The sequence below is a fragment of the Chiloscyllium punctatum genome, chromosome 16 (assembly GCF_047496795.1).
Source record: "Chiloscyllium punctatum isolate Juve2018m chromosome 16, sChiPun1.3, whole genome shotgun sequence".
In the NCBI taxonomy this organism is placed as follows: Eukaryota; Metazoa; Chordata; class Chondrichthyes; order Orectolobiformes; family Hemiscylliidae; genus Chiloscyllium; species Chiloscyllium punctatum.
In genome coordinates, this window is record NC_092754.1 from 53,949,155 (window position 1) to 53,973,923 (window position 24,769).

The following is a 24,769-nucleotide window of genomic DNA, read 5'->3' on the forward strand; positions in this document are numbered from 1 at the left end:
GCGGATGCTTTAGAGAAAGTGTAGATGAGATTTATCAAGATGTTGCCTGGACTGGAAGGCATGTCTTATGAAGAAAGGTTGAGGAAGCTGGGGCTTTGATCATTGCAGTGAAAGAGGATGAGAGTTTACTTGATAGCTTTGTGTAAGATTATGAGAGGCATAGATCGAGTGGATAATGGAAGACTTTTCCCCACAAAAGGGCATAATTTTAAGGTGAATGGGGGAAGTTGTGGGGAGATGTCAGAGATAGTTTCTTTATAGGTAATGGTGGGTGCATGAAATGCACTGCCAGTGGTGATAGTAGATTCAGATCCATCAGGGACATCTAAGCGATTCTTGGATAGGCACATGAATGATAGTAAATGAAGGGCATGTTGGTTAGTTTGATCTTAGAGGAGGATAAAAGGTCGAAACAACATCGTGGCCAAAGGGCCTGTACTGTGCTGTACTGTTCTATATTCTATGGACGGAAATGAACATTTGTATATTAGCAACACATAGATTTTCAAAATTGTATGAGCATACTTATGAATAATGATAAATTTCATCTTGCTATTTGACTGTGCTATCTGTAAAAATGAACAGGAATTGTGGCAGGGAAAAGTAATTAGGTTTTTCTAAATTTATAAGGCTGGGATAACACAGATCATTCAAATGAGCAAAAGTCGTATTTTTAATAGTGCATGTTGCATCAGAAATAATGGATTCTTTTGGAGGTGTGTGATTGGAAATAAAATGGAGTTTTATATTACTGTTTAGGTACTAGGGAAGATTGGATTAAATTCAAATATAAACTTCACTGTGGTTGTTAGCAAGATAAACTAAACTATATTATAATTATTGTCATGCAAATTCTTGAATAACTACTGTTAGAATCCTGAAAAAAGGATATACTGTACCATTTTTCAAACAGTCAATAAATTAAATTGTGAACCTCAGTATACTTGTTACCCAGACCAATTATTATTGTAATGGTAATGACTTAATAACTAATGCTAAAACCTAAACAGATACATTGGTTCAATACTTTGTAAGCATGTTGCTCTGAAATTGATTGGATATTTATTAAGATCGGTAAACTCAGGGATCAAATATAATAGCTCGCTTGATAGAATTGAAGGGAAAAAAATGAGAGTGTTTATTGAACAGGATTGTTTTTGTTTAAAAATGCAGTTGATGCAAGAATAATATATTTTCCTCCATTGGTTTTCTTGTAGAGACATGTTCTTTTAAAAAAAAATTGTCATGATTCAATGTTGAGAAACTTGTGTCAGAGTCTGCAAATTGGAGAGTGAGGGAGAAAGAAATTTTTAAAAAGGAGAAATGAAAGGAACTGGCGAGCAGAGGAGCTCCAACTGTCGTGTCTCACCCTGCTAACATCTTATTGGGTGAGCTGGAACACAGGCTAGTCAAGCAACAAGCTGACACAGTCATACGCACAGAATCATAGCTTACAATGTCCAAGACACCATCGTCACCATCCCTGTACGTCCTGTCCCATCGGCAGGGGACATGTATGTAACTGAAATGCTGGAACATGCAGGGTAATGGACTAAGATCTGCAGAATGTGATCAATGTGATTTATTTGACACTCCTCCAGAATATTAAACTCCAGTCCAATTTGAAAAGTTACTAGCGTCATCAGACTTTAACTACAAATGGCAGAAAAAAAATTATCAGAAAGTTACAGCACAGATCGAGGCCACTTGGCCAATCCTGAGTATGTGTTGGCTGTAAACTCCCCAGGCTTTACAGCTTTTTGTACTCACAATTGAGAGCAACAATTTCAGACTGTACTCTGCCCTCTATGCTTTTATAATCTGTTTTTAACATATTTCTCTGACAGCTGTACACCTTGTTTCCTTGTTTCTTTCCCAGCCCTAATTCTATCCACTGTGGCCTTGCGGGACGACCATTTGTGCTGTTTAATCTCTCCTGCCTTCGGCCGTGTGACAGAGTGTCTTTATGTCCTTGTCTCACCCCCACCTTGCTCACAACCTGTTACATTTCTGATGGTTCAGAGACCTCTGTAACTATCACTGTGCCCCCTGGGTCAATGGCGCGAGTTTTGAGTTCTCTTCCTCCTGAGATAATCAGAAATCTTTCTGGTTGCAGTTTCCCCCAGATTTTATTTTGAAAAGCAGAGCACTTGTGTCAGAGTCAAATATTTGTGAGCCTTCATCCACAATTCCGAGCATTTGGATGTAAGTTGTGACCCTCCCACAGATGTGCAACGTTACTGGATTGGCTGTGCTAACATGGCCGCAGTATGCAATTTATGTGGGTTGGGCTAGCCATGGTTAATGTGGGGTTATGGGGGTAGGGTGGGTGAGCAGGTCATTGCAGACTCGATGGGCCGAATAGATTCTGTGATTCTAACTAGTTGTGATTGTTGTCCCATTTTCCTCATGCCAGGTTCATTCAACTGACACATATGATTCTGTGGGTGCTCACTCACTCCTTCCCTTCAGGTTTACATCAATTTCACACTGTATGTGAGGGTGGGAATGGATTTGTAAATATAGATACTCCTCACAGGTCAGGAACTGTTTCTGCTACTTTCATCACTCGTAAGGAACAGGAAAATAAAGGTTCAGTCACAAATCTTACAGGAACATAGCGGTTATAATCACCAGAAAAGGCTGAACAGCGCAAAACGCTTTTCTCAAGAAAAGAGGAGGCTCAGAGACAGCCTGGTACAAGTAGAAAGTTTTGTGTGTGTATTTTCAGAGATTTGAGGTTGCAATCATTGGATTGGAAGCATGTTTCATTGCCCCAGATCATCAAAGGTGAATTTTAATGTGCATCTTTCTTTCTGTCTGTCTGAGTTAACACTCAGATGGACATGTCAATGTCTGAGTGTCTTACCAAATCCCTGATTGAATCTGTCTCCGCCCACAAACTCAGGTGCCTCACCACTCACTGGCTTACGGAGAAACTCTGCCCTTACAATGAGAACTGTCTTTGCTGTCGCCTCTCCTTGTGCTTCCACCTAATCCCCACTTACCTTCATTAAATCCCAGCTGTCCCTCGTCCACCCACATGGACATGTTGAAGAGCATGACAGGAGAATGGATTGAAACCGAGAGTTCAATCGCCAGAATGAAAGAGGAAGAAGGAAATAAATGGTGATTGCGGATCCCAGGGGATACAGACGCCAGGATTAGTTGTTGTGGTTCTGTTCGCCGAGCTGGGAATTTTTCTTGCAAATGTTTCGTCCCCTGTCTAGGTGACATCCTCAGTGCTTGGGAGCCTCCTGTGAAGTGCTTCTGTACCATTTCCTCCGGCATTTATAGTGGCCTGTCTCTGCCGCTTCCAGTTGTCAGTTCCAGCTGTCCAATGTAGTGTAGAAAATCCCATGCAAGGACTGCACAAAACACTACATCGGACAAACAGGAAGACAGCTAACGATCCGTATACACGAACACCAACTAGCCACGAAACGACACGACCAGCTATCCTTAGTAGCCACACACACAGACGACAAGCAACATGAATTCGACTGGGACAACACTACCATTATAGGGCAAGCCAAACAGAGAAAAGCCAGGGAATTCCTAGAGGCATGGCACTCATCCACAGACTCTATCAACAAACACATGGACCTGGACCCAATATACCGGCCACTACAGCGGACAGCTGGAACTGACAACCGGAAGCGGCAGAGACAGGCCACTATAAACACCGGAGGAAACGGCACAGAAGCACTTCACAGGAGGCTCGCAAGCACTGAGGATGTCACCTAGACAGGGAACAAAACGTTTGCAAGACAAATTCCCAGCTCGGCAAACAGAACCACAACAACGAGCACCCGAGCTACAAATCTTCTCCCAAACTTTGAACATCCAGGATTAGTCCTTGTGGGCATTCCTGCAGTAATACAAGACAGCATTCCATGATGAGAGTTAAACCCGGGTGGCAAGAGAGGGAGCCACTGAACATGAGCAGGTTTAGTTCAAACACAGGAGGTTTGTTCAGTCAGTAACAGTGTGTTCGACATGGAGGTGAAGTGAGCAGCGAGGGGAAATGTTACCACAAGCTGCCGATGGGTAACTTTCATTGGAACAGGAGGCGGCCATTCAGCCCCTCACCTCTGCTCTGCCATTCACGATGATCATAGCTGATGTGTGACCTCACGTACAACTTTCAAAACCATCTAATTTCATCAATAAACCCCTCTGAAACACACAAGATGAGTATTGGAAAACTAAACATCTGCAAATGCTGGGAAATCAGAAATTGCTGGAAAAATTCAGTAGGTCTGGCAGCATCTGTGGAGAGTGAACCGTTCGTGTCCAGTGATCAGTTAGGTGACCAGATGTAGCTGACCATTCTGTTGTTTCCGTAACACTGGAACAGGCTCTGGTGTGAGTGGAATGAGACTGTCAATAACAAATGAGAAAACAGGAGGATGTACTCAATCAGATTAGGAATTCACTTACCCCTCCCAGTGGGACACCCACCGACACAGTCACACTGCGGAGAGGCCATTCACCTGCCCCACGTATGGGAAGGGATTTACTCAATCTTACAATCTGCTGAGGCACCAGAGATGGCACAGTGGATTTAGACCCTTCACCTTCTCCATGTGTGAGAAAGGATTCAATCAAATCTCTCACCAGCGGAGACATTAGTGCATTCCCATCGGGGAGAGGCCATTCAACAGCTCAGTGTGTGGGAAAGGATTCACTCAGTCCTCTGACCTGCTTAAACACCAGCGAGCTCACTCTGGGGAAAGTTCATTCACTTGTTCCCAGTGTGGGGGGAGATTCACTCAAACGCAGCACCTGTGGAGTCCCCAGTGAGCCCACACAGTGGGAGAGGCCATTCAGATGCGCAGAGTGGGAGAAGGGATTCAGTGATTCATCCCACCCCCTGAGACCCCAGCGTGTTCACACTGGGTAGGAGCTGTTCACCCCTGTGACAAGGGATTTGCTGCATCTTCAACACGATTGAGAGACCAGTGAGTGCTCACAGGGAAGTGGTCATCCCCCTGCTCCGTGTGGACTGCAGGACTCTGATTCTGATGTTACTGTCCATCAGAGTCAGGAGTGGACCTTGTACATGATGACACTGTCGGAATATTGATGTTGTTGTTGTTAATCACATTAACTGGGCTGGAGGTGACTGAACTTACATTGCCACTTTCTGAATCTCAGGATGTCTCTCTGGGCAGTAAGTCTCCACAAACAGCAATGTAACAATGAGCAGGGATCATCTGCTTTGATTTAAATTGTGATTGTAGCACGGCTGCTTCACAGCATCAGGTACAAGGTTGGAGTCCAGCCTTGTTCAACGCCCTGCGTGAAGTTCCCACATTCTCCCCATTATTGTGTGGGTCCCCTCCAGGTGCTCTGGTTTCCTCCCACAGTCCAAAGATGTGCAGGTTAGGTGGATCAGTCGTGCTAAATTGTCCACAGTATCAAGGATTGTGCAGAATAGGTGGATCAGCCATGGGAAATGCAGTGTTACAGTGCTCTGGGCGTGATGTTCTTTTGATGGTCGGTGGGGCTTGATGGGCCAATGCTCTCCTTCCACACTGTAGGGATTTTATTCTATGATTGAGGATAAAGGCTACACAGCAGGGTGTCCTCGGAGAAGGAGCATGTAGTGTGGATCACTGCTCTCGATGCCTTTAGATAGAGGTGGGCACCGCAGGGGATACAGTACTTTATGTCCACCGCTGCCCCCTCCCCACAACTCTACTTTGATTTAGTCCCTTCTCAGTCTGTCACTTGTAATGGTTTGCTTGACCCCTAATACGCTTTGTTTGGAAATATTCAATTGGTTACACAAATGGTTTACTGCTGGTGATGATATGTCTAGATTAGAGTGGTGCTGGAAAAGCATAGCAGGTCAGGCAGGATCCGAGGAGCTGGAAAATCAACATTTTGGCGAGAGGACTTTTCCAGCACCACCCTAATCTAGGCTCTGGTTTCCAGCATCTGCGGTCCTCACTTTTGCACTGCTGGAGATTATAGGTTAACCAAAAGCAAAATGGCGTCATGATAATTTTGATGGGGGGGGAAGGTTGCTGTGCTCACAATTCGGGGTCAGAGAAATGGGGAAAAAGAACGCTTCACACCTCACAGAATGACAACTGAAAAGCAGTTAAATCAAACCAAAGGTGCAGGCAGGGAGGGAATATTTTCCTGGAGTTTGAGTAGCTGGAAAGTGATGGCGTCTGGGAATAGACAGGATTTTGTTTTACAGGAGGTTGAAAGCTTTAAAACTGTTATATTCAGATAGTTTACGTTATTTTCTTTAATTTTATTTGCTGTGCAAAAAGCTTTTGCAACATTTTAAAGCCAAAATTTAGAAACCTTGTGTTAAATATAAATGTTAAATAAAATCCATCAAACCATCCCTCACTGAAAACTGTTGTGGAAGTGCAATCTCCTGGAGAATCCCTGCCTACTCCTTCATACCCGGGCTCCATGGCTATATACATAGCTGGAAGATAGCAGCAGGAGTAGGCCATTCAGCCTTTCAATCCTGCTCCACCATTCAATGGGAAACAGCTGACCATCCAGCTCAGTCTCCTGTTCCTGCTGTGTTCAATCCCCTTTCATGACTTTACCTTGAAGAACTATATCTAAGTCCTCATTTAGCTTCACTGCCTTTTGTTCCAGAGGCGTTGTGGTGTTACTGTGTGGGTGTAGGCAAGGGTAATGTGATGGTGCTGCCTCCTGGAGGATGCACTCAGCATCCCTCATCATCCTGCAGTAACATCAACTGGGTTTCAGCAACTAGAGATAGAACCCATTTCCAGGATATGGGCATCACTGGCTCAGCCAGCATTTATTCCCCATCTCTCGTTACCCTTGAGAAGATGGTAGTGAGCTGCTGTCTTGAACCATTCACAGTCCATTTGGCGCAGAGAGACCGACAATAATGGGAGGGAGTGTTGCAGGATTTTGGCCCAGTGATTCTCCATCTTTGGTTCATCAAATGCTGGTCAAATTAATCACAATCTGCACCTGATTTTAAGATTTCAGTCTGCAAATCTTCACCATCTAGCACCCTGTATAAAGGAATATGTACAGATTAGAAATTCAGAACAGACAATTCTAGTTTCTCTGGAATATCTTTTTCCCCTTTCTTCCCCCAAAGTTGTAACCCTCCAGCCCACTTACTCTCTCCCACCATTCTGACTCTACTACCCCTAATGTACACCCTCCCCATTCTCATGGAGTCACTGATAAACAGATCCATGCCACCACTTCCCATCCCTGGTTAGACTCTGCACCCTTTCTGGGTTTACTTCCTTTCCCTTCAGTTACTGCAAGTTAATAATGTAACAGCAGAATGAAACAGATGGAAACAGAAAGGGAGGTGGCAGATCCTGTACAGAACAGGAACCTTCAGTCTGGGTAATGGGTCAGATTCTTCCTTGTTTCCCATTGGTCAATTCCCAGTGTTATGACAAGTTGCGAATGGAACTTGGTCCCATCTAGGCGTAGTGACACTTTGACCCCCCCCCCCCCCCCCCCCAACTGATCAATACTATAGGCAGATGCGTCCCTTTTCCTGCCAATCACAGTGTGAAATGCTTTCTGCTAGTTACTCCAAAGAACATGCTTCAAAACCCGCCCACATTCTGTACATGTACAGTGGTGGGTTTCCCCACACACGTGTGGTCCCTGCCTCAGGGACTCTGGGAGTTGTAGTCCCCATGAAGCCTCTGGAGACCTGTCCCTGGAAAGTGAAAGAAAGTGTGGGCTGGAGGGTGTTGTGTATAGGATATCTATTCAGACACACAGGACATGTGGGCTGTCACGGGGATTTACTGAGACATCTGCTTAGACACCTCGATTTCTGAGGTAAGGAATATACATTCAGCCAATTGCGGGGTGGGGAGGTTAATAATGGGCAGCAGATTTTAAGCAAAGGTGGCTCAGTGGCGAGCACTGCTGCCTCACAGCGTCAGGGACCCGGGTTTGATTCCAGCGTTAGGCAACTGTGTGCAATTTACACATTCTCCCCATGTCTGCATGGTTTTGTTCGGTGCTCCAGTTTCCTCCCAGAGTCCAAAGACGTGCAGGTTAGGTGGATTGGTCATGCCAAATTGCTCACAGGGTCCATGCGTGTGCTGGTTAGGCAATTAGCCACAGGAAATGCAGGGTTACAGGGAATCGGTGGGTCTGAATGGAATGCTCATCATAGGGTTGGTGTGGACTCGATGGATGAATACCCTGTTTCTGCACTATAGGGATTCTATTCTATTCTCGTGAGGAAGAATGTACCTATCTCGATGTGTTGTGAATCTGTGGAATTTCCTATTCAAAATGCGGTGGATGCCAAGACATGAGCAAATTTAATGAAGAGATACAGATTTTTAATTTGCAATGAGTTGAAGTGAGAGAGAGAGCAGGCGGGAAAATCCAGCTGAGACCGAGTTGAGCTCAATCATCACCGTATTAAATGGTGGGGCTGGTTCGAAGGGCTGCATTACCTCTCCTGGGCCCAGGGCTTATCTTCTTACGGTAATAACTGGAAAGATGAATCCAAACCTCACCGCCTTCACCAAAGGGGATTTTCAGAAACAGCAGGATAGTCAGGTGGGTTAGCGTTCCAAACTTAGGGAGTGAGGAAGTGTGTAGGAGATAATGGTTTTGTAATTTTAAACTGAGGGGGACAGTGAATTATGGTTTTAGACTGTGTAGTACATTCACACCGTCCAGAATACTCTGTGTGAATATCTATCCTGTACTTGTTACAAAGCCAAGGTCACTGACAATGAAACCAAAACACCCAGGAAACATCGCCTCCCCTCGTAATCTGATAAAAAGACTTGTCATTAATCTGGTTGAATTTAGAACACAGATGGAAAGCGGGAAGATTAAATCCAATCCCAAGATACTGTACTTAAACAAAAGGAGACTACAATAGGATGAGGCAAGAGTTGGCTAATGCAGACTGGAAGCAAAGACTTTACTGTGGGACAGTTGATGGACAGTGGAGGAATATGAAAGTAATTTTTCAAATTTCTCAGCAAAAGTATATATCAGTGAAAAGGAAGGACTGTAGGAAAAGGAGTAATCTGCCATGTCTAAGGCAATAAGGGAGTCTATGAAATTGAAGTAGAAGGCATACAAATTGGCAAAGACCAAGGATAAATTCGGAGATTGGAAAAACTTCCAAGCTCAACAGAATGCATGATGGAGTTGGGGATAAAAAGTGATGAGTAGCTATCCCCAGGGACAGAATAGCAGTTTACCCTACCCTATTGTTTGGGGAACCTATGGCCTCTGTAATTGTTGAAGCACGTAACTGTTACCATAGAGATAATCCTGATCAAGTTAAAAATCACAGCACACCCCAAAAGCCTGTACTTCCAAATAAACCTGTTGGACTATAACCTGGTGATGTGTGGTTTTTAACTTTGTCCACCCCACCTCAACCCCAGCTCCTCTACATCAGCATCCCGATAGAAAGCCCCACTGAAACTGAAGCGCCTGTCAGGTACTTGAGGGAGCCATGGGGGTGTGGGGGAGGGGTGTGTGGTTTAACCACAAAGCGCTGAACTGAACTAGACTTTTGAACTGCCGTTGCCATGGAGATAATATTGAGAGACAGTCTGTATTCAAAGTCACAAACCACAAAAGGTATAAGAAGGGGAGCCATACATCGGACCTGATGCTGCATGAAGGCGTTTTGCATGTACACTATCCAGGGAGTTGCCGTGTCTCATCAATAAAGACTCAAAGAAGACCTCTCAGAGTTCTGTGCCCAGTTATTCCTATCCAGCAGGGTTCAGGAATATGAGCACATAGCAGTCAGTCTTCACAGTGGAGGATACAAAGAACATGCCAGTAATTGATAAGGAGACTGAAGAAGGTGAAGACCAAGAAACAACCATTATCACGAAAGAGTTAGAGCTGGGCAAGCTAATGGAGCTAAAGGTAAACAAGTCTCCTTGCCCTGATGGAATACATCCCATGATACCAACAGAGTTAAGGGGAGAAATAGCAAATGCACTTAGAGTTATAACGTCCTGCAGCAGAGACAGGCCCTTTGGCCCATACTGGCCCATGCCAATCAGAATGTCCATCCACACTAACCCCATTTCCCTGCACTTGGCCCATCTGCTTCTGAAACTTTCCTATCCATGTATCTGTCCAAATGTCTTTTACTTGTTGTTAATATAACCACCTCAACCACTTCCACTGGCAGCTCATTCCATATACATACCACCTTTGTGTAGAACAGTTGCCCCTCAGTTTCCCATGTATTCTTTCTCCTCTAACTTTAACCTGATGCCCTCCAATCCTTGAGTCCCTGCGAAAAAGCCCGAGTGCATTCAACTTACCCACGCCTCTCATGGTCTTATACACTTCTATAAAATATTCCCCCGCAGTTTCCTCTGCTCTACACAAAAACGTCCTTGCGTGTCCAACCTCTCCCTGTAACTCAGACCCCTGAGACCTGGCATCATCCTTGCAAATTTCTTCTTCACCTTTTCAGTTGAATAACAAACCTACACTGCACTCATCAAATTTCCTGTGTTTCCCCACAGCACTGGAACCGATGTGACAACGCCAATGGATTACAATCAATGATCGATAACTCACTCCATTACAACAATCACATTTTCATAGATTTTTCCATGATGCAGGAATCCTGTTGTCTTTCTGGTTTCATGGTTAATTGTCCTCATACAAAACCAATCTGTGTCTTACCTTTTCCAGGGAAATGTTCCATGATTGTTTAGACTTTCAAAAACCAATGAAATCTCTCTCCACAGTCCCCCCGCTAACATGGACTTCGCTGTCTCAGTACTTTTTTCCAGTCACACGGACATTTGAAATATTCGTCCACGGAGAGAATGCAAACCTTTCCTTCCAGATGAAAAGGCCAATGATATTCAGATCAGCACGGATCCAGTAACATGAAGTTCAATTTGAATTTCTCAACTGCAAATCCCCCCTTTCAATACTCTAAAGCAGAGAAAACAGATAGTGCTGGAGATCCTCAGCAGGTCTGGCAGCATCTGAAATGGTGACAGATGCAGGAAACATTGCAGCCTTGAAGTGTTTAGATGATCACACCAGGCATGTGTGCTTGATGACCATTATGGATAAGATGGGGGCAGGGATCCCTTTCTGGAAGGGCCTTGGTGAGACCACACCTGGAGTACTGTATAAACCTTTGTTCCCCTTTTCCAAGGAAGGCTCTCCTGGTTATTGAGAGAGTGTAAAGGAGGATCACCAGATGAGTCCTGGGATGTGAAGATAGTTAAGGACTGCAGATGCTGGAAGTCAGAGTCTGTACAATGTGGACCTGGGGAGGTGCAGCAGGTCAGGCAGCATCAGAGGAGCAGGAAGGTTGATGTTTTGGGTCGGGACCCTTTGTCAGTCTTGATAAATAACCCTGACCCAAAACATCAACTTTCCAGCCCCATTGTATTCATGCTGGTCATCAAGCACCTATTTATGCTAGTCCCACGCTCTGGCACTCAGCGTGTAACCGATATTGTCCTGCTTGGTGTGATCATCTAAACACTTCTTCAAGGCTGCAATGTTTCCTGTATCTGTCACCATTTCAGATGCTGACAGACTTGCTGAGGATCTCCAGCGCTTTGTTTTTTTTTGCAGATTTCCACCATTTTGCTGAAGCACATAGAGTCATCGACATGTAAACAGCTCCATATTTTGTTGACTCACATCCTTGGGATGTCAGGGCTGATGGCTGAAGAGGGACTCAATCTTTGTTTAATCCTCCTTTCCTTTGGCTTTCTGAGCCGCTAACTACATCACTAATGTTCTACCTCGCATTCCCTGTCCTGAATCTGACTCATCCAAGCCTATACTTTCGTTCGCATCCCCCTGCCAGACTAGTTACAAACTCACCAATAGAACTGGCAAAAGCCCCCACCAGATTTCTCTCAGCTCTGCCCAGGGGTAACCGGTCAGGCTCGTATAGGTCCCACCCAGAAACAGTCCCAGTGCCTGAAGAATCACAACCCTTCTCTGGTACACCATTTCCCCAGCCACACATCCAGCTAATCTACCTTCTCATTCCTGCTCTCATTAGCACATGGCACTGGGAGTAAGTCTGACATTATTACATTTCAGGAGCTACATGTTAATGTATCTCTGCTCTCCCTATATCCAGCTTTCAGGCCCTCATCCCTCTGTTTAGCGATATTGTTGGTATCTGTGTGTTGCGCGACAATGGCCTGTTTACCCTCCAGCTCCAGAATGTCCTGCAGCCACTCCATGATATCATGGATCTTGGCACCAGGGAGATTACATACCATCCTGGATTCATGTCTGTGGGCACAGAAGTGCCTGGTTGTACCCCTGATTATTGAATCCCCTGTCACTATAGCCTTGCCACTCTCAGTCCTCTTGTTCTGATCAGCAGAGATCTCTGTGGTGTCATTAACCTGACTGATGCTGATTTCCCGAGAAGCCACCCCACCCATTCCCGCCCTTACAGAATCCCAAGCGGTAGACAGTATCTGTATGAAAAGAGGATAACAACGGGAGACTCCTGTACTCGCTTCCTGAGCCTTTTATTTGATCTGATGTTCACCCATTCCCTTTCTGCCTGTGTAACCCTCACCTGCAGTGTGACTAGCTCACTAAACGTGCTGTCCATAACATTCTCAGTATTGCAAATGCTCCACAGTGAGTCCATTCTCAGCTCCAGCTCTGAAAAGCAGTTTCCCAGTAGCTGCAGATGGGAACCCTTGCTGCACAAATAGCCATCAGGGACACTGGAAGCGGCCCTTATTTCCCACATTGTGCAAGAGGAGCACACCACGGGTCTGAGGGCTCCTGTCACAACGTCTCTCTACATTCATCTAGTTACTCCCATTAAGAGAATTTAAATGAGCGAGTAACCTTCCTTCACTTCAAACATGTCCATTATAATAACAAAAAAAACTTTACTTAAGCTGATATGTCATACTTTAAAAACTTAAATACTGCACAGGTATTACTGACAAATTAGCTGTTCCCATTGGGACTGAATTTCTGAAAGGCCTGAACTAAAACGGAGTTTCAGCTTCACCTTCTCCCTGTCTCACCTCACTATTTACACCCAACTCCAAAACACTCTCATTCAGCCAAGCAGCACTCACAGTGCAGCCCTGTCATTTTCATTGTCTTCTCACACCTACACTGTACTGTTCCACTGCACCTCAATGGGAGCTCAGGACCAGCATTGCATCTTTCAATTCAGCCCTTTGTAACCCCAGAGTCAAAATGGACCTCAGCAGTTTCTGAATGAACAGACAGTTGTCAGAATCTGGAACGTTCCACCTGAAATGGTGCTGGAATTTGAGTCCACGAGAAATTTGCAGAGAATTGGAAGTAGGGAGTTTACAGATTAACATTATAAAGTGGATGATTGAGACTGAATCTGACAGTTCCTGCAAGAAGACGAGGTGTAATTTGGATAAATCTGTGCTCTCTCTCAGGCCAATACCTCCTTCCACAGCGAGAGGGCCAAGAATTGAACACAAACCCCAAGGGAGATCCAACCATGAACTCGAACATCTGTCTGCTTTTGGCTTGACAAAAATATTGAAGATATTTTCCCACAGACAGAACAGACAAACATTTCTCGTTCCACAGTTAAATCCCAATGATATTCAGATCCTGATGACTCCGCTGATGTAGAAACTTGTTTTTTGAGATCCCTGTCTCAATTATTCTCAATTAATGTCCTATAAAATGAATTCACAAAACAAAGCTCAGTCAGTGCAAGATGAATAGTGAAGACAAACACTTCTCTTGGTATGTGTTTGATGTGTAAATGCTCCTCTTCAAATCACCCCGCCCCCACCCAGGAAGAGGACACGTGCATGCTCCTTGCTGTACCTTGCCCCAAATAAAGATGGTGGCTATAACCCAGGACCTCTCACTGCCTGAGGCCCAAGCCATCTTCCCCTTTGCTGCAAACATGGGACCAAGAGTTTCTAATTCAGACTAACTACCTGCACAGAGTGCAACTAAACCCTCCCAGTCTACACTGATATATTTCATCCGGTTTCTGCTGCCATTTTCCCCTTTCCCCTTTCTGCCTCCTGCACATACCAAGGGTCATCATGTGTCCAGTGACCCTTCCTCAGAACCGATGACAGCTGGGAAAATTAGAATCCCCACAGGAAACAGGCCCGTTGGCCCAAAAATTCCACACCCACCTCTGAAGTTTATCCCACCCAGAAACATTCTCCTACTCTATTACTCTCCATTTCCCCCGAACTAATGCACATCCCTGAACACTACAGGGAACTTAGCTGAGCCAATTCACCTAACCTACAGATCTTTGGACTACAGGAGATAGGGGTTAAATAGTAAATAATAAGTGGGGACAGAGCCCAAAGAGACACAGGAACATTTGAAAAGACAAAGGAATGGGAAGTTGGAAAGCTGTTAATGGAGGAGACAGGAACCTTCTAGCATCTCAGTGGTGGTGGTGGAAATGGTGGCTGATGATCTACATTGTGACTGCAAAAAAGACCTTGCCTGATCTTTAACACACAAGACTGTTCCCTGTCCAACAGCTCTGTCTCATCCGTACTGCAGTGTTCCAGTGAAGCTTGATGCAAGCTGGAAGAACACTTCAGAACATACCAAATGACTTCCTATTTCAAGGACTGCAACTTCCCCTCGCATGTGGTCTACAATGCCCTCCAGTGTATCTCCTCCACTTCCCACACCACTGCCCTTGAACCCCACCCCTCCAAATGCAACAAAGATGGAATCGCACCATCCTCACCTTCCACCCAAATACAACGCATCATCCTCTGCTCTTTCCACCATCAGATCCAACCACCTGAGATATATTTCCCTCCCCACCCCTTTCAGCATTCCACAGAGACCATACCCTCTGTGACTTCCACATTAGATCCACGGTCCCCACCAACCCACCCTCCACTCCAGGCACCTTCGCTTGCCACTGCAGGAGGTGGAAAATCTTTGCCCACACCTTCCCCTCACCTCCATCCAAGGCACCACAGGATCCTCCCACATCCAGCAGAGATTTCCCTGCCCACCCAAACACCTCACCTATTGTGTCCCTTGCTCTAGGGACGCCAAATTGTGGAGTATTCCAGGGAACATTTCTGGGACACATGCACCAACCAACCCCACCGCCCTGTGGCCGACCATTTCGGCTACCGCCCACCCCCTCCGCCACCATGCTGCCAAGGACATACAAGTCCTCCATCCCCAAATCCGAGCCACCCGACACCTGGAGGAAGAACACCTCATCTTCCACCTTGGGAACTTTCAACCACACGGCATCAAGGTTTCCTCATCTCCTCTCCCCCAACTTATCTCAGATTCAACCCTCCAACTCGGCACTGGCCTCTTGAACAGTCCCACCTGCCCATCTTCCTTCCCAATTGTCCATTCCACCCTCTCAGCACTACCCTCCATTTACAACCACCTATTGGCACCCTAGCTCCCTTCCCCCCAACCCCAAACACCCCTCCCTATTTATCTCTCAGCCGTATTCCACCACCCACATTTCTGATAAAGTACTGACATGCCCAATATGTAAATTCTCCTGCTCCTTGGATGCTGCCTGACCTGCTGTGTTTTTCCAGCGCCACACTTTAACACAAGCTGGAAGAACAACACCTCATCTCCCACTTGGGGACCCTGCAACCCTCTGGCTTCAACATCAAATTCAATAATTTTGGGTCCTGAACTCTCCCACGTCCTAGTTTCTTTGTCCCCTACCCCACATACCAGGACTTGTTATTACGTAGCCTACCATTACACACTGCCTATGGTTAGCCACTAACAGTCCCCATAAACAGCTATTCACCCTCCCCCCGTCAGATCGTTATCCACTCCTTTGTCCAACTGCTCCTATCTCTCTCTTTGGACTCTATCCCCACCTATCATTTACTCCTTAACCCCTACCTTCTGCATAAAAACAGACCTTTTTTTTCTCAGTAACATAAGCGTGGCACAGTGGCACAATGGTTAGCACTGCTGCATCACAGCACCAGAGAGCTGGGTTCAATTCCCACCTCTGGCGACTCTCTGTGTGGAGTTTGCACATTCTCCCAGGGTCTGCGTGGGTTTCCTTGCGGTGCTCCGGTTTCCTCCCACCATCCGAAAATGTGCAGGTTAGGTGAATTTGGCCATGCCAAATTGCTCATAGTGTTAGGTGAAGAGGCAAATGCAGAGGGGTGGGTTGCGGGTCGGTGTGGACTTGTTGGGCTGAAGGGCCTGTGTCCACACTAAATAATTTAATCTAATCAGTTCCTGAGGAAGCATCACTGGATCGAAAATGCGAACTGATTTCTCTTCACAGATGCTGCCAGATCTGCTGAGCATTTCCAGTACCTTCTGGTTGTTGTGTGTGATTTACAGCATCCGAAGTTCTTTTGGTTCTAATTTACCCGGAGTATCTAATTCAGGTCCAGCCGACTGAAATAGGGTTTATCAACCTTCCCAGTCCACACTAACTCCATCTCTCTCCCAGTATCAGCTGTCTCTCCCACTCCTTCATATTCAGTCCTCCCTCACAGTGACACTGCGCCTGCAAAGCTGATGGTCATGTGTTGGCCTGCTGGACCCACCCCTCATTCACTCCCATTGGCTGGAGGATCAGGCCAACTCTCCTACTGGTCTGAAGCTGTGTCAATCAGCCAGGCCCCATTGTGACCCGAGGGTGGGATCCTCCCAGGTGCATCAAAGGCTGAGGGGTGACCTCATAGAGATTTATAAAATCATGAGGGGCCTGGGTAGGATAAATAGACAAGGTCATTTCCCTGGGGTCGGGGAGTAGAGAATGAGAAGGCATAGGTTTAAGATGAGAGGGGAAGAATTTAAAATGGATCTGAGGGGCAATTTTTTTTCCCACCGAGGTTGGTGCGTGTATGGAATCTTCTGTCAGGAAGTGGAGGACGTTGGTACAATTATACTGTTTGGCATCTGGATGGGTATATGAAGAGGAAGGGTGTAGAGTGATATGTGCCAAGTGTTGGCAAATGCGACTAGATGAGGTTGGGATATCTGGTCAGCATGGACCAGTTTAACCAAAGGGTTTATTTTCATGCTGTACATCTCTACGGCTCTGCCCTGTGATGAGCTTCATCATTCACAGTGAATGGGTCAGTATCACAGAGCACAGGGGCTGGGGGCTATTCCGCCCATTGGGGCTGTACTCTCTCCCTCTGGAGATGGTGCCAGTCTATCCCAACTCACCTCCCATTTGGACATAGCCCTCCAAATCCTTCTTTAAAAATGTTAAATTTCAAATTTGTCTTGACAATAACTACTGAATCTGCATCCAGCTGTCGGTCAAACTGTTCCAGATGCTCAGAACTTAGTGAGTAAAGTAATCTTCACATTTTTCTTTGCATTATTTGCCAGTTACCTGAAAATAGATACTAAAAATTGTGACGTTAAAGATTTCTCACTCTGTCTCTCTCTAAATGAAATACCCTGGAAACAAATCAACTCCTGGTCGAAATCACTGCTTAACCTTCTCAGCTCCAAGGAGAATTGTCTGGCCTTCAGCTAACTCTCCATAAAAGAGAAACCTATCTTAATTTTAATTTATTACTACCATAGAGATGTACAGCACAGAAACAGACCCTTCAGTCCAACTTGTCCATGCTGACGAGATATCCTAAATTAATCTCGTCCCATATGCCAGCCCTTGGCCCATAGCCTTCTAAACCTTTCCCAATCACATATCCAATGAGATGCCTTTTAAATGTTGTAACTGTACCAGCCTCCACACTTTCTCTGGCAGCTCATTCTATACACATACCACGTTCAGCGTGAAACTTTACCCCTCATATCCCTTTTCAATCGTTTCCCTCATGCCTCTGCTTTCTAGTTTTGGACTCACCTAAACAGGAATAAGACCCTGGCTGTTTACCCTATCCATGCCCCTAACGATTTTATCAATCTCTATGGTCACCTCTCAGCATCCGATTCTCCAGTGAAAGCATCCTCAGTCTATTCAGCCTCTCCCTATAGCCCAATCCCTCACCCCTGGCAACATCTTTGTATCTTTTCTGAATCCTTTCAAGTTTCACAATATCATTCCAATAGCGGGGAGACCAGGACTGAAAGCAGAATTCCAGAAGTGGCTGAATGAGTGTCCTGTACAGCCGCAAAATGACGCCACAACTCCTGTACTCAATGCACAGGCCAATAAAGGCAAGTACACCAAACACTCTGTTCACTACCCTGCCTATCTATCATTCCACTTTCAAGGAACTATGAACCTGCACTCCAAGATCTCTTTGTTCAGCAACACTCCCCAGGACCTTCCCATTAAGTGTATAAATCCTGCCCTGATTTGTTTTTCCAAAATGAAGAACCTCACATTTATCTAAATTAAACTGCATCTGCCACTCCTCAGCCCATTTGATCAGAGTCTTATTGTACTCTCAGATAACTTTGCTGTCCATTGCACCTCCAATTTTGGTGTCTATTGTAAAGCTACTAACCATAGCTCCTATATTCACAAAGAAATCATTTATATAAATGGCAAAAAGCAGTGGACCCAGCACCCAGCCTGACAGCATATTGCTCATCACAGGCTTCCTGTCCAAAAAGTACCCTCCACTATGACACTGACTGCTCAGCAAGGTTAGAGCTCATGGCATACAGGGAGAACTAACCATTTGGATACAGAACTGGCTCAAAGGCACAAGACAGAGGGTGGTGATGGAGGGTTGCTTTTTAGACTGGAGGCCTGTGACTAGTGGAGTGTCATAAGGATCACTGCTGGATCCACTACCTTTCGTCAGTTATATCAATGACTTGGATGTGAACATAGGAGGTATAGTTAGTGAGATGACACCAAAACTGGAGGTGTAGTGGACAGTGAAAAAGATTAGCTCAGAATACAATGGGATCTTGATCAGATGGGTGAATGGGCTGAGGAGTGGCATTTTGGGAAAGCAAATCTTAGCAGGACTTATACACTTAATGGTAAGGTCCTGAGGAGTGTGACTGAACAGAGTCCTTGGAGTGCAGGTAGATAGGATAGTGAAGGCGGCATTTGGTATGATTTCCTTTATCGGACCAAGTATTGAGTACAGGAGTTGTGAGGTCATGTTGTGGCTGCACAGGACATTGGTTAGGCCACTTTTGGAATGTTGCGTACAAATCTGGTCTCCCTCCTATTGGAAGGATGTTGTGAAACTTGAAAGGGTTCAGAAAAGATCTACAAGAATGTTGCCAAGGTTGGAGGATTTGAGCTAGGCTGGGGGTTGAATAGAGGTTGAATAGATTGGGGCTGTTTTCCCCGCAGCGTCGGAGGCTGAGAGGTGATCTTATTGATGTATATAAAAACCTGAGATGGATGGATAGGATAAATACACAACGTCTTTTCCCTGGCGTGGGGGATCCCAGCACTAGAGGACATAGTTTTATGATATGAGGGGGAAGAATTTAAAGAGACTTGACAGGCAATGTTTTCACACAGAGGGGGTACGTGTATGGAATGAGCTGCCAGAGGAAGTGGTGGAGGCCATTATGATTGCAACATTTAAAAGGCATCTTCATGTGTATATGAATAGGAAGGATATGGGCCGGGTGCTCACAGGTGGGATTAGATTGCGTTGGGATATCTGATCAGCATGTACTGGTTGGACTGACGGGTCTCTGTTTCTGTGTTGTCCATCTATGACTCTTTAACCTTCCAGCCAATTCCGTATTCAAACAGCTAGTTCCGCCAGAATTCTATGGTACTGAACCTGCAAACCAGTGTGTTATGTGAAACTTTGTGTCTTTCTCAAGTCAAGTTACTGATTTCAATGCACAAAGCCATGCTGACTCTCCCTAATCATTTATTTCTTGCCTTTCCAGTGACTTGTAAATCCTCTCCCTGAGAATCCCTTCCAACAACTTCTCTGCCACTGACTTCAGGCTCACCAGTCTATAGTTCCCTGGCTTTTCCTTACCACCTTTCTCAAATAATGGCGCCAGTCTTCCAGCACCTCACTTGTGGCGTTTGATGATACAAATATCGCAGCGAGGGGCCCAGCAAAAGCTTCTCTAATTACCCACAAAGTTCTGGGATACACCTGATCAGATTCCAGGGATTTATCCACCTTTATGCATTTTAAGTCATCCAGTACGACCTCCTCTGTAATATGTACACTTGCCAAGTTATCACTATTTATTTCTCCAACTTCTCTAACTTTCATATCCCCTTTCAGTAAAATCTGACATGAAAGAATTACAGAATCTCTCCCACCTCCTGCTGTTCCATAGACAGTCTTGTTGATCTTTGAGGGTCGCTATTCTCTGCCTAGTTATTCTTTTGTTTTAGTGTATTTGTAGAATCTCTTTGGATTCTCCTTAAACCTATTTCCCAACGCTATCTCATGTCCCCTTTTCTGCCTCCTGGTTTCCCGCGAGTATACTCCTACTGCCCTTATAGTCCCCTAGGGACTCATTCAAACCCAGTGTTCTGTACCTGCCATATCCTTTCTTCATTTTCTTGACCAGAGCCTCAATTTCTCAGGTCATGCAGCATTCTTGACACCTCCCAGCCTTGGCTTAACGGGAACATACTATCTGCGTACTCTCATTGTCACAGGCCTATGGAGGCAATGGCAGATGAGGACAGAGAAACAATCATTATCAGTAAAGAGGTAGTGTTGGGAAAACTAACAACTCATCCTTATCTCTATAATTCCTCTCTAGCCTCAGAACTACCACTATCTCTGGTATCAAAAACATCTCAATCTATGCAACATCCTCCAATCTCTAATCTCCTCCATTCTCAACATCCCCCCTATCTGTAATGTCTCTTACCCAACCACCTTCACCATACAAACTGCAGCAGTACAAGGCAGTCAAACATCACCCTCTCCACAGGCAACAAGGCTTTGGCATTGATCATTGGTTTCTGTGGAAGGAGAAATACACAGTTGATGTTTCAAGGAGTGCAATATGAATTACAGGGAATGAAAAGGGTGCAGAATGTGACTGTCAGAAATTGAAGGAAAATGCACTCGCTTATTGGAAAAATGAATTCTTGACTGTCAAAGATATTGTGGAAAAAATAACCTGATAATGGAACAGCACATGGTCAGGAGCCGGGCAGCAGTGGACAATTCATTTACATTCCTGAAGAAGGGCTTATGCCCAAAACGTCGATTCTCCTGCTCCTTGGATGCTACCTGGCCTGCTGGGTTTTTCCAGCTCTACGTTTTTCAATTCATTTACAAAACAGCTGTGAAAGTAATTGTAAAATACTATACAGACCAAAAATACACCCATGAGAGACTGAGGAAGCTAGATAATGAACAAGTGGACATCAGAGAACCCAGAGGTGAACCAGAGCAGAGTTCACTTTTATGATCCCACCGTCAAAGATGTCTAGCACACAAACAGACTTCTTCGGTCCAACCTATGGCAACCAGATATCCTAACCTATTCTATTTAAATTAAATCCTATCTGCCACTCCTCAGCCCATTGACCCATCTGATCAATATCCCACTGTACTCTGAGATAACCTGCTTCATTGTCCACAACGCCTCCAATTTTGGTGTCACCTCCAATCTTACTAACTATACGGCCTCTATTCAAATCTAAATCATTTCAATGAATGACGAAACAAATTCAGAAAAAAGTCCATTTCTCTGGGTTTGAATATGCTCTGTGTAAATCCTGCCCTATGACTCTTTTTACCAGGGAAGGCTGTACAGACATCCCTCTGAACTTTGCCCCCTACAAAGCTGGCGGCCGCGCACGTGTCCAGTGAATCGTTGCCCCGAATAAAGATGGCGGCGCTCACTCGGGACTATTACTCAACGAGGCATTTTCCCATTTGCTTCAAAAATGAGACTGTAAGTTTCAAATTTGTATTTGAGAATGTGTACCAAATTATTATAGAACCTCTCAGACCATACCAACACCATTTCCCTCCCGCTTCCTGCTGTTTATTTCTTCCCTTACCGACAGCTCTCCGCACACACATCCGCAACATCCACGCTTACGGCGAGGATGATCACGTGGTATAGTCAAGTCCCGCCCCTCATTCACTGATTGACTGGAGGACCAACTGCCCCACCAGGTCCTCCAGCTCTCCCCCTGCCTTTCCATTGGTCCACCACTGACATCATTAACCCGGGGTAAAAACAATGACTGCAGATGCTGGAAACCAGATTCTGGATTAGTCGTGCTGGAGGGGCACAGCAGTTCAGGCAGCATCCAAGGAGCAGCGAAATCAACGTTTCGGGCAAAAGCCCAAATAAAGGCAGTGAGCCTGAAGCGTGGAGAGATAAGCTAAAGGAGGGTGGGGAGAAAGTAGCATAGAGTGCAATGGGTGAGTGGGGGAGGGGATGAAGGTGATAGGTCAGGGAGGAGAGGGTGGAGTGGATAGATGGAAAAGGAGATCGTCAGATAGGACAAGTCATGGGGACAGTGCTGACTGGAAGTTTGGAACTAGGGTGAGGTGGGGGAAAGGGAAATGAGAAAACTGTTGAAGTCCACATTGATGCCCTGGGGTTGAAGTGTTCCGAGGCGCAAGATGAGGCTTCTGTCATTGTTACGGTTGGAGGGGTGGGGTCTGAGGGCGGAGGTGCGGGATGTGGACGAGATGCATTGGAGGGCATCTTTAACCACGTGGGAAGGGAAATTGCGGTCTCTAAGGAAGGAGGCCATCTGGTGTGTTCTGTGGTGGAACTGGTCCTCCTGGGATCAGAAACGGCGGAGGCAGAGGAATTAGGAATATGGGATGGCATTTTTGCAAGAGGTAGGGTGGGAAGAAGTATAATCCAGGTAGCTGTGGGAGTCGGTCAGTTTGTATAAAATGTCAGTGTCAAGTCGGTAGTCATTAATGGAGATGGAGAGGTCCAGGAAGGGGAGGGAGGTGTCAGAGGTGGTCCAGGTAAATTTAAGGTCAGGGTGGAATGTGTTGGTGAAGTTGATGAATTGCTCATCCTCCTCCCACCCGGGCCCAATTGTTGGCTAGAGCATGCGCACTGCTTCATGACTTTTGTTGCTGTTTATCAGTTACAAGAGTGAGGGACAAAGTTAAAAATCACACAACCACCTGATGAAGAAGCAGCAAAGCTCGTACTTCCAAATGAACCCATTAGACTGTAACATGGTGTTCTGTGAATTTCAATTTTGTCCATCCTAATCCAACACCAGCACCTCCAAGGTAAAAACAATGACTGCAGATGCTGGAAACTAGATTCTGGATTAGTGGTGATGGAAGAGCACAGCAGTTCAGGCAGCATCCGAGGAGCAGTAAAATCGACGTTTCAGGCAAAAGCCCTTCATCAGGAATAAAGACAGAGACCCTGAAGCGTGGAGAGATAAGCTCGAGGAGGGTGGGGGTGGGGAGAAAGTAGCATAGAGTACAATAGTTGAGTGGGGGAGGGGATGCAGGTGATGGGGCGGGGGGAGGGTGGAGTGGATAGGTGGAAAAGAAGATAGGCAGGTAGGACATGTCAAGGGGACACTGCTGAGCTGGAAGTTTGTAACTAGGGTGAGGTGCGGAAAGGGGAACTAAGGAAACTGTTGAAGTCCACATTTCAACCCCAGGGCAACAATGTGGACTTCAACAGTTTCCTCATTTCCCCATTCCCCCACCTCACCGTAGTTCCAAAATTCTGGCTCAGCACTGTCCCCTTGACTTGTCCTACATGCCTATCTTCTTTTCCTCCTATCAGCTCCACACTCCTCCCTGACCTATCACCTTCATCCCCTCCCCCACTCACCTATTGTACTCTATGCTACTTTCTCCCCACTCTCTTCTAGCTTATCTCTCCACACTTCAGGCTCTCTGCCTTTATTCCTGATGGAGGGCTTTTGCCCGAAACGTCGATTTTACTGGTCCTCAGATGCTGGTTGAACTACTGTGCTCTTCAAGCACCACTAATCCAGAATCAGCACTTCCAAGTCGAGTGAGGGAGGAATGCATAACATAACAAAAGAACTAGGAACAGGAGAAGGCCGTCCTGCCCTTTGACCCTGCTCTGCCATTCAATGTGACCATGGCTGATCATTTTGTGGACGCAGAACCATTTTCTCACATTCTCACCATATCCCTTAATTATTTCTTTTTTAAAAAACCTACCTTAGCTTTATAAACGTTTACTGAACTAGCATCAACTACTTCCCTGCGCAATGAATTCTGTAGAGGTCAAGAAGTTCCTTCTCAATTCAGTATTAAATTTGCTGCCTCTAATCTTGAGATGATCCCTCTTGTCCTAGCTTCACCTGCCAGTGGCAACATCCTCGCTACTTCTATTTTATCCATTCAATTCATTATTTTATATTTTTCCATTCTTCTGAATTCCAATGAATATATTACCAATCTACTGTTAAGCCAAACCCCTCAGCTCTGGAAACAACCTAATTAACCTCCTCCTTATCGATGGGGCGGGGCAAATATAATGCGATTCAGCAAGAATTAGGATGCATAGAATGGGGGAGCAAAATGCAGGGGATGCAGACTATTGAAATGTGGAGCTGGTTTAATGAACTGATATTACATGTCCTTGACAGGTATGTCCCTGTCAGGCAGGAAGGAAGTGATAAGGTAAGGGAACCATGGTTTACTGCAGAAATTGCATCTCTTGTTCAGAAGAAGAAGGAGGCTTATGTGTTGATGAGTCAAGATGGTACAGATGAGGCAATGGAGAGTTACATATCAGGTAGGAAGGATTTAAAGAGAGAGTTAAGAGCAAAGAGAGGACACGAGCAGTCTTTAGTGAATAGAATAAAGGAGAACCCTAAAGTTTTCTATCGGTATGTGAGAAACAAAAGCATAGGGTAGGAATATGGCCAGTCAAAGACAGAAGTGGG

At 45.5% G+C, this 24,769-nt stretch overlaps 2 long non-coding RNA genes across 2 annotated transcripts in view; both read right to left on the reverse strand.

The window, feature by feature from the left end:
• LOC140486866 (uncharacterized) overlaps positions 1-21,931 on the reverse strand; it is a 36,268-nt gene extending 14,337 nt beyond the window's left edge. Inside the window, exons 1-2 of the long non-coding RNA XR_011962646.1 lie at positions 21,908-21,931; positions 20,761-20,854 (exon numbers count right to left, since the gene is read on the reverse strand). This is a non-coding gene — a long non-coding RNA (uncharacterized lncRNA). The remainder of the gene's footprint in view (positions 1-20,760; positions 20,855-21,907) is intronic.
• The window catches only part of LOC140487193 (uncharacterized), a 229,789-nt gene that overhangs the window by 133,033 nt on the left and 71,987 nt on the right, over positions 1-24,769 (reverse strand). The window lies entirely within an intron of this gene.